This window comes from Podarcis bocagei, assembly GCF_964188305.1.
Source record: "Podarcis bocagei genome assembly, chromosome: 7".
In the NCBI taxonomy this organism is placed as follows: domain Eukaryota; kingdom Metazoa; phylum Chordata; class Lepidosauria; order Squamata; family Lacertidae; genus Podarcis; species Podarcis bocagei.
This window is the reverse complement of record NC_138132.1, coordinates 83,957,544-83,968,495: the sequence shown is the minus strand read 5'-3', so window position 1 is coordinate 83,968,495 and position 10,952 is coordinate 83,957,544. Positions and strand designations below refer to the sequence as shown.

At 50.6% G+C, this 10,952-nt stretch overlaps 1 long non-coding RNA gene across 1 annotated transcript; it reads left to right on the top strand.

The window, feature by feature from the left end:
* Positions 1 to 9,704: 9,704 nt before the first annotated feature.
* Positions 9,705 to 10,709, top strand: LOC308591425. The gene is made up of 2 exons (XR_014010174.1): positions 9,705 to 10,205; positions 10,577 to 10,709. It is a non-coding gene; the product is annotated as an uncharacterized lncRNA (long non-coding RNA).
* The last annotated feature ends 243 nt before the right edge of the window (positions 10,710 to 10,952 follow it).

Sequence of the window (10,952 nt, the reverse complement as noted above, 5' to 3'; positions counted from 1 at the left end):
GAATTGCAGCTGCCTGTGGAGTCTGCATTAGGGAGCCCTAGCAGCGAGCTGCACAGAGCACTGACAAATGAACAAGTGAAGTTGGCAACATCCATACAAATTCAGCAGTTAACATGTGGTGGCAAAAGTGGGATGACCAGTGGAAGATTTCGGGATTGGGTAATGCTGTGGAGGAGGAGCTGGTGCTTTTCCTAGGCAGAAAAGGAGTCTCCAGTAAACACTAAGAGCCAGCATTAAACACTGGAGCCCATTAAACCGAATTGGAGAGTCGGAAGGACACGCAGAAAGGGTAATCTAGGAAACCCCCTTGCAATGCAAAGATCACAGCTAAAGCATCCCTGAGAGATGGCCATTTCATGGAGAGAACTGCTGTTCTATATGGACACTGGAATGTTTATCAACTTGGTTTGAGGGTCTAGGTCAGAGCTTTCCAAACTCTGTGTTTTGACACGTTAGTGTGTTGGCCGCAGTGTGTAGGTGTATTGCACAAACTCTCCCCCCAGGGCTGGGAAGGGGCACGTTTAACCTCTGGTTTGCTAGTAAAACACCATTACTGTTTCGCGAAATGATGCATGTCTAAAACGTGTGTCACCAACATGAAAAGTTTGGAGAGCTCTGCTCTGGGTGCTTAAAGTGCCACAGGAACTACTGAGAGGCAGGAAGCTAATGATCCCAAACGACAAGAGGGCCAAACAGGACCCACTTTCCCCATTCTGCTGGTAACAGCACTGCCTTCAACTGAGTCCTGGGAGCCCATTGCAGGTTGAGGCACCAGCATGGGATCTCCCCGGTGCCCTTTCCTTCCAAGAGATGCCAGCTGGAGGTGGCATCATCTTGGCATTTGCTTGGGCTCCTCAGCTCCCTGGGGTGGCTGGGGTGGGGGGTCACAGTTTGTCAACATGCTTCTTAAATTGTGGCGCCCAGAATGGGACACAAGACTCCAGGTGTGGTCTGACCAAGGCAGAATAGAGCGGGACTATGACTTCCCTTAGTGGGACACGGGTGGCGCTGTGGGTTAAACCACAGAGCCTAGGATTTGCCAATCAGAAGGTTGGCGGTTCGAATCCCCGCGACAGGGTGAGCTCCCGCTGCTCGGTTCAAAAGCACGTCAAAGTGCAAGTAGATAAATAGGTACCGCTCCGGCGGGAAGGTAAACGGCGTTTCCGTGCTGTCATAGCTGCTTCCAGGTCCCAGCTCACAGAGGACCACGCTAGCCGGTATTACTGTACAAAAGTCTTTATTGAGTTACAAGTTCCATTTTCAAGCCGCAGCGTGCAGCTCTACGTCTTAGAAGCTAGACCGGCGAAGCTCCGTCTGAGTCTCCGCCTCCTGTACACCAACTTAATACTCTAGCCTTACTCCACCTCTTCCGTCTTTCCTTCCTCCTCTGGGTCCCTCTACCCCCCGTGGTCTCTTCCTTCCTGGACTCTTCTGACGCCGACCCCCCGGACTCTGCTCCCTCTTTGCGGCGGGCTTTAGGACCTGGCTCCCTATCCGGACTGCTTACTGTGCCGCCTTCCTGTGCATTTGAACTTGGCGCGCGCGCGCAGCCTTTGACCTTCCTCTTGACCGTTTCCTCGCTCCCCGATGGAGGTGTGGCCAGTCCTAACTCCTGCCTTCCCGCTTGCGGCGAGCCGCCAGCTCCCGATGCCTGCGACCCCTCCCCCCTACTGTGCTCTGGTGGGGAAGCTGGTCCCGATTTCCAACTGCTGCTCTCTGAGTCTCCTCTGGTCCCTTCTTCCTGGTGTGTCCCCCTAGGCGCCCCCCTTGCTCTGACCACTGGCGCCCCTTTCTGTGAATCTTCCGATTCACTGGAAAGACTCGGAGATCTCGGGCCGCTGTCATCGCTCATATTTCCTTCGGATTCCTCCCCCTCGCTCTCTGTTTCCTCCCTTTCCTGTGCCTCTGCTCCTGAACCCCTGACACGTGCGCTGCTCTGGTTCGCCAGAAGCGGCTTAGTCATGCTGACCACATGACCCGGAAGCTGTCTGCGGACAAACACTGGATCCCTTGGCCTATAGAGCGAGATGAGCGCACAACCCCAGAGTCGTCCGCGAATGGACCTAATGGTCAGGGGTCCCTTTACCTTTAAGGAAGTGCTGGGTGAGGGGAGAGAGTTGTTTAAACCTGCGGAAATAAAGTTTAAGTAAAGTAATTTTCCACTGTCCTGACCCTGGAGCGGGATGTCAGATTTGACGATTGAAGCTCATTGACCAGAAATAAATGCCTTGACAGATAGTTAAAAGGAGGGAAACATTGTGATTCCATTGTTTCCTTTCGCTTTTTAAAAAAGAACAAATATGGACAAAATATTTTAAAGAAGAAACTCTGTTGCTATTGTTTTCAAGGAAAAGAACAATCAGAAGTCTTTCCCCCTAGAGGGGAGCTATGAAATTGTAAATCCTGGGAACTTGCAGCTGTTTACTGATTACAACTGTGGGAAAGAGTTCTGTGACCTTGCAGGACAATGTCTTCAGAAGCACTGTTGGGTGCTTTCTGTAATATAAGTGCCCTATTGGATCACTTAAGCCAGAAGATGGATTTTATGACAAAAGCTGCCAGAGCCTTTGATCAGGTAGTAGAAAATTATATGGAGCCCACTCAGGAACTAAAATAGGAATGTGCCACGACAGAACAACAGAAAGAAGAGGACCGTGCTGAATCTGGGACGCCAGGGATGGAGGGACTCTCGGCCCAGCAGGAAAGTGAGCTTTTGGATTTGACAAATGAACTTGGAAAAAACCAGACTTGGAAAGATAAAGTTTGGATTGAACTGGAAATGGGGGGTTGGATTGACCCCCCTTTGCAGGGATGGTTGGACTTTCCGAGTCTGGTAATGGGCCGTCAGAGGTTTGGAGCTGTTGGGACTTCCAATTTTGGAGGGAATCTGAAATATGCTTTAAAACATCACATGGAGCTTAGTCTGGACTATGAGAAAGGGGCTGATTTGTTGAAAAGGGTCAAAAACACTACAAAGCTGGAGTTCCCGCGAGTGAAAGGAAAATATGAAGAAGAGCTGCGAAAGGGACATGGAAGAGATTTGAAGGCCTCGGATATAAGGGCACCAGGTTAATGTGCCAGACTAATGGGGAAAAAAGACTGTCAACCCCCGGGACCGAGGGGAGGGGACGCTGGAAGAAGATTGGATTGCTTTTATTTTATTGTACTTTTTTGTATAATAATAATAATAATAATAATAATAATAATAATAATAATAATAATAATAATAATTTATTATTTATACCCCGCCCATCTGGCTGAGTTTCCCCAGCCACTCTGGGCGGCTCCCAATCAGTGTTAAAAACAGTACAGCGTTACATATTAAAAACTTCCCTGAACAGGGAATATTACTATTACTAGAAATGTTTTATGAATGTTGGGAAAATGTTGAAATGAAATTACTTGGCTCTTGTTAAAATGTTTAAAGAATTTGGTAAAAAGGTAATGGTTATGAGAAGTTGGTAAAAAAGATTTAAGTTTTAAGCTCTAAGGTCGTTTTTATAAGACAAAATGAGAATAGAGTAAGGTAACGTAATGATAAAATATTATGAATTATGGAAAGGATTTGCTGTGACAATTACTAATTAAGATACAAGAGATGGGAGGAGGAGGAGGTCATGGAAAGAAGGTAATGGAAATTGGAGAATTTGCAAAGGATGGTTTTATTTTTTATTTTTCTTCTTATGTTTTTTTTCTTTTTTGTAATCTTGTCTTTTTTTGTGTATTTTTAAAAAATCCTTTTGTTTCAATAAATATCATTTTTTTAAAAAAAACAAAAGCATGTCAAAGTGCAAGTAGATAAATAGGCACCACTCCGGCGGGAAGGTAAACAGCGTTTCTGTGCGCTGCTCTGGTTCGCCAGAAGCGGCTTAGTCATGCTGGCCACATGACCCGGAGGCTGTACGCCGGCTCCCTCGGCCAGTAAAGCGAGATGAGCGCCACAACCCCAGAGTCGGCCACGACTGGACCTAATGGTCAAGGGTCCCTTTACCTTTACCTATGACTTCCCTTGATCAAGACACTAGACTTCCGTTGATGCAGCCTAGAATAGCGTTAACTTTTGTGTGTGTGCCAAACGGCAAAATACATATCCCCAAGTCACTGCAGCATCAGTTTATAACAGTTTTCCCCAACTTGGTGCCCTCCAAATGGTTTGAACTACAACGATGCCGGAGGGCAGCAGATCAAGGAGGAAGAAGTGTGCCAAAAACCCACCACGTGCTCATCTTGCTGTTCCTTTCCTGAGCACCGGAGAGCAGCAGAGTTCTGCTCTGGGACACTTGAGTTTCCTGTTAGGGAATCCCAGCTCCTTCCCACATGGAGAGTCATCCTTGACTCAAAGGGGAAACCTGTAGGGTCTTTGATGTGGGTTTGAAACCTGCGATCTTAATTTGTCTTAGCAAGAGTCTGAGAATTTCTGCTGCGGAGTTGTCCTTGGAGGGTTTCGATGGTTGTTGTTGGGGGTAGGGATCAGAAGGGTCTCACACAGGCTTTCCTCTAATTATATTTCATTCTGAGTCATCTTTTTTATAAAAATTAAGAAGGCAGGCAGTAAAGGGGAGGCAGGGGCCCCTCTCCTCTCCACCCACTCGGTTGCTGTGTCTGGCTGTGCCAAGAGCACCAGACCCTGTTGCCTGCAGAAGGCAACACCGGTCCTGAAAGACCTACACTGGCTCCCAGTACGTTTCTGAGCACAATTCAAAGTGTTGGTGTTGACCTTTAAAGCCCTCAACGGCCTCGGCCCAGTATTCCTGAAGGAGCATCTCCACCTCCATCGTTCTGCCTGGACACTGAGGTCCAGCGCCGAGGGCCTTCTGGCGGTTCCCTCATTGCAAGAAGTGAGGTTACAGGGAACCAGACAGAGGGCCTTCTCAGTAGTGGCGCCCACCCTGTGGAATTCCCTCCCTTCAGATGTGAAGGAAATAAGCAGCTATCTTATCTTTAAAAGACATCTGAAGGCAGCCCTGTTTAGGGAAGCTTTTAATGTTTAATAGGTTATTGTATTTTAGTGTTCTGTTGGAAGCTGCCCAGAGTGGCTGGGGAAACTCAGCCAGATGGGCAGGGTATAAATAATAAATTATTATTATTATTATTATTATTATTATTATTATTATTATTACTACTACTACTACTACTACTAGGCAAAGGGGCTCTTTGGGCAAGATGTGAGCAGGCGGTGGAGCAGAGCAGTGACTGGGGAGGGGTCTCTTGGCACGAGGGTGTCGCCTGTTGCAACCTGCATGCTTTCATTTCTACTGGATGTGGTGAATCTCACAGCCTCCTGGGGATGGAAGAGGCTCAAAGCTGCCATTGGAGTGAATCAAAATAGCAGGGCTGTGTGGTGCATTTATATAGAAAGGCCAAATCACTAGGCACACAAGTCATCTCGGCAATTTGGACGGATAGAGGAGCAGGTGCAAGAAAGTGGGTGGAGAGAAAACTTCCGCTCTCTTTTTTAATACTAGAATTCAGGGACATCTCATGTTGGAAGATCCAGGAGAGACAAAACACAGGGCTTCCTCACACAGTGCAGAGTTCAGTGAAGGGGCTTCCAATCCCTCACGCATCAATTATGCTGTGGAAAAAATTAACAGGGCCATGTGCAATACCATGCGGCAAATTGGTGGGTTCTCTAGCCCACATAGGGACGCAGGTGGCGCTGTGGGTTAAACCACTAAGCCTCTTGGGCTTCCCGATCAGAAGGTCGGCGGTTCGAATCCCCATGATGGGGTGAGCTCCCATTGCTCATTCCCTGCTCCTGCCAACCTAGCAGTTCAAAGCACGTCACAGTGCAAGTAGATAAATAGGTACCGCTCCGGTGGGAAGGTAAATGGCGTTTCCGTGTGCTGCTCTGGTTCGCCAGAAGTGGCTTAGTCACGCTGCCCACATGACCCAGAAGCTGTACGCTGGCTCCATCAGCCAATAAAGCGAGATGAGCGCCGCAACCCCAGAGTCGGCCACGACTGGACCTAATGGTCAGGGGTCGCTTTACCTTTACCTTTACTATCCCACATCCCACCATCAGAGCAGATAGGGTTGACCTATTCCGGGAGGATGGGGTGCTCCTGACCCCACTGGGTAACGACCCCTGGCTCCACAACTTGCGACAAGTCCTTGGGGACTGGGTAGACTGCAGGGTTTGATTGGTCCTCAGTTGTGGGACTTGGCAGCGAGGGTCCTTAGGGCCTCGGGTGGCGGTTTTTAGGCCTTGGCAAGGTATCCTTAAGTCTAACATCAAGTCGGGGGGGATGCATTCATGCTCCCTCCCCATGTGGGGGCGCTTGCAGGGCCCGTTAAAGGGCAAAAACTGGGAGTCCATGGCCCTAGAGCAGCGGCATGTAGGTCAAACTCCCGGGACGAGGTTGGTGGAAGGGCATGCTGCGTAGGTTTGCGCTTTGCAGTCCCCTCTCACTGGGCCTCAACTGCCTGCATATCCTCAGCCAGGTGGGCTGAGAGGGTTACCTGCCAAGGCCTGTGCCAAGTTTCCCACTTCTGAAGTTCAATAAAGTTGTGGCCACTTTGAACCCATACTCTGGTCTCTTGTCTTGTCATTTGGGGTAAAGGGGTAGGCACCACAGACAGGGTTTAGCTCGTGTGCCCGCAAACATAGGGCTCCCTCACACAGTACAGAGCTCAGTGAAGGAGTTTGCTCCCAGATGATGCAGTGATGGCCTGAGAAGGAAAGCACTGTTTCCTTCTCACATTCCTCTGGGCAACGGTGCCCAGGGGCCTTGCATCTCTCGCATCGAGTCCTGGTTTAGTTCTCCGATCTACACACCTGCCTGTTCTTAGAGTCCTCTCCAAAGGGAGCCGCCACACTCAGAGGGCAACACTGCGATGACTCCACACACAAAGTCGTCTCCTGGCTCTGTGCCACCCTTGAAGGGCATTTGGAGTTAATAATTAGCTGGCTAATGGGCAGAGACTTCTGCAGTAAGTGTCTGCTGGTCCACTGCTCCAGGGACCAAAACGTGTTGGTGACTGGTGTTGGTGACCCCTGGAGAAGACAAGAGATACCAGGGGAAGTGGGATTTAGCTCAATGGTAGATCATTTGCTTTGCAAGCAGAAGGTCCTTGATTCAATATCTGCTGCTGGCATCTCCAGGGAGGGACCACTGCCTCAAGTCCTAGGCAGCTGCTGTCGGTCAATGTAGACCAGGGCAGAGGAAACCTGTTGCCCTCCAGCTGTTGTTGAACTCCAACCCCCATCAGCAGTGGCGTAGCGTGGGTTGTCAGCACCCGGGGCAAGGCAAGTAATTTGCGCCCCCTAACCCGTGGATTTGCGCCCCCTGACCCGTGGATTTGCGCCCCCTAACCCTAACCCCCAGATGTTGCGCCCGGCGCGGCCGGCCCCCCCTGCACCCCCCACGCCACTGCCCATCAGTGCCAGCCAACACGGCCGACGGTTGTTGGGGGTTGTAGTTGAGCAACATCTGGAGTGCCCCTATTTCCAGGTACAGTCGATACTGAGCTAGCAGGACCAAAGCTCCGGTTCGGAATAAGGCAGATTCCAACATCGTGTGTTTGCATTCTGCTTCCCCCTGCAAAATCCAGCTTGGCTCACCCACAAGAGTCACTGGCGACCATTTGCTCACCTCTGTGGGGAGGGCAGATCTCCACATGGGATGGGGATAGCCGGTGGAGACAGGCCTGCTTGTTGGCTGGTGAGTTGGGCTGACACCTCCTTGCCCCATCCCTTCTAGCTCTCCAAGCCAAGGTCTGCTCACGAGCCACAAACACAGCAGGGGACAATTACTTGCCTGAGCTGCAAAGGGCTCTTTGGGGCAGGACAGCATTTCCAGCTAGAGCTGGGCAAAGATTCCCTGCCTCAAACCCTGGAGAGATGCTGCCAGTCAGTGCAGACATTACCAAGAGTCTGAGATACGGTAGCTTTCTGAGTTCGCTGGTTCTCCTTAGGCAAAGCAGCTTTCTCATAGTCTCCCGGGGTGGGAATAGATCTGTGGGCTCCTCTAGCCGCCTGGCAGCTCTCCAAGGCCTCAGGAAGAGCAACCTCGTTCTCCTCCTTCTGCATGCCCAACAGGTGCCCCCATGGCCCCTCCTGAGCTCCCCGTCAGTGGGTTGAGGGAGCGGATGTTGCGGGAGTTCGAGGAGCCATGGACAATGGATGTTCCTGTGGCTCCTTGCCACGCATATTTTTGCAGCTGAGCAATCCTCCCGCCTGTCCCCGTTGGGAATGAAACGTCGTCCGTTGGATGAGCGGCTTCCTTAAGCTTCCCATCCATCTTGGTCGCCTTTCTCTGCGAGATAATTGCAACAGTTGTTCTGGCTGACAAGTGGAAGGAATGTGGCAGACCCGCAGCGGTGGGGAGAGGGGAACCTTGACAGATACGCCTTTGATTTTCACCGGGAAGGCAAACAGTCCTGACTTTGATCTTGAACAAGGAGTTGGCTGCGGGCCAAAGCCCTCAGACTGGTCCTGTGAGAAACGAGGAGCCCAAACGGCCTCTCAGAACCGTTTGGGCTTGTGCCCAGGAAGCAGAGAGGGGGTGAGAGGAGCGGCAAAGGGGCCCTCGCAGGGCAAGTGGTTTTTCAGATGACTTGTGCAAGCGAGCCAAGCTGCAGGAGGGGTGTGGTTACTGTCCAATATGACCAGGAAAAAAGAAGAAGATATTCCTCTTGGAAGCTTAAACAGACTGATCAGTCTGAGCAAAAACCCATCCCTAAAACCCACCTTTAAGGAATTGCTTTACTGAGCCATCAAGGTCTGTCTAGCCTAGCATTCTGTCTCGAACAGTGGACCATGATGTTCTCTAGGCAGCCCATGTGCAGATTGGGGAGAGGAGATATGCCCTTTCCCCATTAGTTATTCCCTTGGGTGCTCAGAGATATACTGCCTCTGCAATTGGAGGTTCTTCATTTCTTCATTCTTCATTCTTGTTTGCTCATGTTGATTATACTCTGCCTTTCTTCTGTGGAGCACCCGGCAGCACAAAGGAGGTTCTCATCACCCAACTGGGTTAACTTCAGAAAGGGGGTGGGATCTTCTGCCCTGGAAATCTCTGGCCAATTCGTTTTTTAAAAGCCCTCCAAGCTTACTGGCCATCACCAGGTGTGGTGTCGGTGAGTTCCACAAGAGAACCATGCACTGATTCACACCAGAACTGAGCACATCTCCACTTTGCCCAACATTTGTGCCTCTTGTTGTGGTGCCTCCCCATGCCCCAGGTAGAAGGAGAGGGTGGGTGGAAAACTGTAGGATGCAAGTTGTGACTGACTGGTAGAGCAACTGCTTGGCATGTAGAAGCTCAGGGCGAGTCTTCGTTGTCTCCAGGTAAAGGTAAATTCTGGGGTTGCGGCGCTCATCTCGCTTTATTGGCCGAGGGAGCCGGCGTACAGCTACCGGGTCATGTAGCCAGAATGACTAAGCCGCTTCTGGCAAACCAGAGCAGTGCACGGAAATGCCACTTACCTTCCCGCCAGAGCGGTACCTATTTATCTACTTGCACTTTTGACGTGCTTTCGAACTGCTAGGTTGGCAGGAGCAGGGACCGAGCAACGGGAGCTCACCCCATCACGGGGATTCGAACTGCCGACCTTCTGATTGGCAAGTCTTAGGCTCTGTGGTTTAACCCACAGCGCCACCCGCGTCCAGGTACAGCTGCCTCAAATCTGCTGCTAGTCAGTGCAGACGACATTGGACTCAATGGATCAAATCTGAGTTGGCATGAGCATTGTGGGGCTGGGGCGCAAGATGGCGGTGGTTGTGGCGGTGCTGCAGGCAGCGTCTTGTCAGATCTTCCGCATACCATGTGTTGGACAAGTAAGGGGTTATTATGTTGACTGGAGGATGGTACATGGTGTTAAGAGAAGGAAGATGGCTTTTGAATATGCAGATCAGAGGCTGCGGCTGAATTCCCTTAGGAAAAACAAAATTTTGCCCAGAGAACTCCAGGAAGTGGCTGATAAAGAGATTGCTGCCCTTTCCCGGGACAGCTGCCCAGTGAGGATCCGTAATCGATATGTTCTGACATCCCGTCCATGAGCTGTAGTGTGGCGATGGAGGTTAAGCCAAATTGTCTTCTGCCATCTGGCTGACCATGCGCAGCTCTCTGGAGTACAGACAGCAATGTGGTGAGCCACCACCAACAAGGCTTTTCTTCAAAAAAGACAAAACTCAGTTCTATTTCAACTCCTAGGATGAATTAAAGACAAGTTATATAACTTGCAGGGATGTGGGTGGCGCTGTGGGTTAAACCACAGAGCCTAGGACTTGCCGATCAGAAGGTGGTGGTTCGAATCCCCACGACGGGGTGAGCTCCCGTTGCTCGGTCCCTGCTCCTGCCAACCTAGCAGTTCGAAAGCACGTCAAAGTGCAAGTAGATAAATAGGTACCGCTCCGGCGGGAAGGTAAATGGTGTTTCCGTGCAGTGCTCTGGTTCGCCAGAATCGGCTTAGTCATGCTGGCCACATGATCCGGAAGCTGTACGCCAGCTCCCTCGGCCAGTAAAGCGAGATGAGCACCACAACCCCAGAGTCGGCCACAACTGGACCTAATGGTCAGGAGTCCCTTTACCTTTTATATAACTTGTAGCATGTAAGGAGTCACGGGTGGTAGTGGAAATAGACCCATTGGTAGAAGACCCTTAGCTAGAAGGAGGCAACCTTGTTTAATTTTGTCAGACCTTCCACACTTGCTCCTCTTGCATATTAAAAAACGACATGGAAAAATAAAGCAGTCCCACACTTGGGGGGGGGGGAATCTGAGTTGGCATAAGGCAGTTTCCTTGCTTCCACCTCCCTGTCCTCTACTCTGGCTTGGATTCGTGTCCTGTCAAGGCCTAGAAGGACACAGAAAGAGACTCTCTTCCAGGGGTGCAAGAGCTTATCAGGAAGGGCAGGAAGCCGGTCCTTGTTACCATCGGTGTGTTTCCCACGGGGAGACACGTATTCACAGTGGTATTTCTAGCTCAGAGCCAACTTGCCACCCACCC